General features: G+C 45.1%; 1 long non-coding RNA gene across 1 annotated transcript; it reads left to right on the top strand.

Moving 5' to 3' along the window:
• The first annotated feature begins 338 nt into the window (after positions 1-338).
• LOC148004696 (uncharacterized) lies at positions 339-3,222 on the top strand. Its single transcript, XR_015624680.1, has 2 exons — positions 339-688; positions 2,796-3,222. It is a non-coding gene; the product is annotated as an uncharacterized LOC148004696 (long non-coding RNA).
• The last annotated feature ends 335 nt before the right edge of the window (positions 3,223-3,557 follow it).

Here is a 3,557-nt window from a genome sequence, read left to right as displayed (position 1 = left end):
TGTGTGCGTGTCTGTATGTGGGTATGAGACGAGAGGTTTCAGATCCCCTGTAACTGGATTTGCAGATTGTTGTAAGCCACCTCACTTGGGCACTAGAAATGAAACTCCAGTTGTCTACAAGAGCAACAAGTACTCTTAGCTGCTGAACCACCCCTCCAGTCCCATTGGTATTTCTTAAATACCTAAATGAGTTCAAAGAAGGTTCTCGAGAACAAACACACTGTTGGATGTGTGGAGTGAGGGCTGCAGGGACGGATATGCAAATGACCAGCTTGCTCTGTCCAGCCAGCTTCTACAAACTTGCGGGTGTAAAACAAACACACTTCCCAAACGGCTACAGTTTCAGAAGGTTTGATAGTTTTAACACAGGAAGTCTAAACCAAACGAAGACTTTTTGAAGTGGTGCTCGACCTGAAAGTTGTTTTCTTCCTGTGTGGCTTCCTAAGAACAGAGCAAAGAAATTCCTAGCTACTAGCCAGCGGCCACAGAAATCGATCCCTGTGAAATGTCCTTGCAAAGTAGTTTTTCGTCTTTTGGTAATGCTGGGGTCTGTGCAAGATCAAACCAGAATCGGAGTAGGCAAGCTAATAGAGACAGCTCATGAAGACTTTACCTCCGGTCTGGGAGGAGGTTATGACTACAAGTTATTTATCGGCTCTGATAAGCGACTCTCCACTCACGATTCAGAGTATGTGCTGTATAGCAAATGCAAGGCCTTAGATTTGGTCCCGAGTATTGGGGTTGGTGGGGTGACTGTCTGAGGTAAGTTAGCAAGAATGGAGATGAGATCTCCAATGGAGGTAAGTTAGCAAGAACTAACTAAGAATGGAGATGAAATCTGAGGTTGGGCATAAAATAAGGAAAGAAGCTGTGTGTGGTAGGGAACGCCTGCAATCTCGGTGCTTGGAAAGCTAAAAGACAAAGGGCCTCAGAGTTTGAGGCTAGCCTAGAGTATATAGTGAGATATCCTGGAGAAGGGGTGGGGGGATAAAAGTTGTATTGTCATAATCTACATACCGTAAGTTTCAGGTATTATGTGCTCAGTGGTTTAGGTAGAGTAGTCGTTTTTTGCAAACATCATTGTAATTCAAGATTTTTGTCTGGAGGGTTTTTTGTTTTTGTTTGTTTTTCCGGAGCTGAGGACCAAACCCAGGGCCTTGTGCTTGCTAGGCAAGCGTTCTACCACTGAGCTAAATCCCCAAAGCCCTGTTTTTGTTTTTTTAATTTGGTTTTGTTGGGTTGGGTCTTTTCTAGTTGGTTGGTTTTGTCTTGTATTTGTTAGTTGTTTTTTAAAGACAGGATCTCATGGGCTATTTTTGAGATTTGACTGTGTGTGTGTGTGCGTGTGTGTGCGTGTGTGTGTGTGTGTGTGTGTGTGTGTGTGCACATGGGCGTGCATGCATGTGTGTGAGAGAAAGATTCATTTCTTTTTTTTTTTTTTTCTCTTCTTTTTTCAGAGCTGGGGACCGAACCCAGGGCCTTGCTCTTGCTAGGCAAGCGCTCTACCACTGAGCCAAATCCCCAACCCTGATTCATTTCTTTATATTGCCGAATAATATGCCATTAAGTAAAACCACACTGTGTTTAACTAATCAGCAAGCATTGAGATTATGTCCCCTTTATAGCCATTATATATAGTGACTTTTATAAGCATTTTATACAAGCATATATTTTCATGTTTCTTGTGGTGGGAGTATCTAGTAATGAATTTCTGGGTCATATGCTAAATTTATGTTTAACTTTTTTTAAGGAACAGACTCGCAAGAGCCAGTGTTCCACTAAGGACTACAATTCCAGTATTCGGTGTTTTGATTTGGTTAGGTTTTTTTTTTGTTTGTTTGTGTTCTTTTTTTTTTTTTTTTTTTTTTTTTTGTTCTTTTTTTCCGGAGCTGGGGACCGAACCCAGGGCCTTGCACTTCCTAGGTAAGCGCTCTACCACTGAGCTAAATCCCCAGCCCCGTTTGTGTTCTTTAGATACGATCTTGCTGTGTACTTTAGTCTGTCTTGGAATTCTGTGTACCCCAGGCTAGCCTCAAATTCAAAATTCTCCTCCTTTAGCTTCCTAAGTACTAGGGTAACGGGCATGATCAACAACACCAGCAGTTCTGAACTTGTGGGTAGAGACCCCTTTGGGGATAAACGACCCTTTCGTAGAGGTCAGATATCAGGTATCCTGCACCTCCGATGTCTACACAACAATCCATAACAGTAGCAACAGTGCAGCTATGAAGGAGCAACGAGAATCATTTTATGGTTGGGGCCTAGCACAGCATACAGAACTGTGTTGTAAGGTCGCAGCATCAGGGTGGCTGAGACCCACTGCTCTCTGTCCAGTTTACAATGAACCTTTAACGATCTCGACACCCACGATGGAACCTACTACTGTTGTTTTGCTTAAACGGACAAGCTGTCAAACTGCCTTCTAAATATCTATAATTATACACCTAGAGTATTGGTGTTTGAAATCTCAGTGAGTGAAACTCCTTTTTGCAATGGGCAGCAGTTAACATAGAGACTTGTAGCTAGTTTAAGTTCAGAGCACGGGTGACTACCTCCTTCCCCACCTCCGTCCCCTACCCCCAACCTGAATCACTGGCCCACCCCACCCCACCCCACCACCACCACTCCCCCATTGTCCCACCTTCCCAACCTCCCACTACCCCACCACACCCTGGTGCGCGCGCGCACACACACACACACACACACACACACACACACACGCACACACACACCTCCAAGGCTAGGGAACATTAGGGAAGAGGAGTGTTGTAACACGAGTCTTCTGGACGTAACAGGGCTGTCACACTCAGCACCCAGAGCAGCTGTGGCTACTACCTACTGACAACCTGCAGAAGAGCAAGCCAGTCAACATTCTTGTCTGCACGGGATCTGCGGGATCTGCGCTCCTGAGGCCCCGCCTCCAGCTGAGGAGCTGTTGGCAACAGATGGCTGCTGAAGGAAGGGTGTGGCACTGTAGGCTGCCCATGCTCCAGTGGATGGCCACACACCTATGCCGGTGAAGGCAGCATTAAACGGGACTCGGTGAACTCTGAAAGGAGGAGGAGGAGCTGAGGGAGGAGGAGGACCTGAAAGATGGGAGGAGGAAGTATTAGGGGACCCTGAGTAAGGTGCGAAGGATTTGATCAAGGTACATTATATATATATGAGATTGTCAATGGATAAATACAAAACATTCTAAGTAAATAAATAAATGCCCCAGCAGACTGTGACTTGGCCAGTACGAAGCGGCTGTAAGTAGCATTTTGCATTCTCTCCGCAGAGGTGGGCGTACTCGCTGTGCTCATAGTATGGGGATCAAAGCCAGCCTGCTGAGCTTTAGTGAACGAATGATTTTTCCCATAGGAGTTTTAACTTGCATATCCTTGTCAAGGTCATATCTTTTCGTGTTTCTATTCATCATTAATATTCTTTGGTAGATGTCCTTCAAACCTTGGGCTCATTTTTTTTTCTTTTCTTGTCACATTTATGGTACTGGGATTCAACCTAGGACCATGTACAAGGTAAGCAAGTACTCTACGACTGAGCCACACCCCCAG

The sequence above is a fragment of the Rattus norvegicus genome, chromosome 7, assembly GCF_021556685.1.
Source record: "Rattus norvegicus strain SHRSP/BbbUtx chromosome 7, alternate assembly SHRSP_T2T, whole genome shotgun sequence".
NCBI classification, from domain to species: Eukaryota; Metazoa; Chordata; class Mammalia; order Rodentia; family Muridae; genus Rattus; species Rattus norvegicus.
The sequence above is the reverse complement of the archived record's forward strand: the minus strand, read 5'-3'. Positions and strand labels throughout refer to the sequence as shown.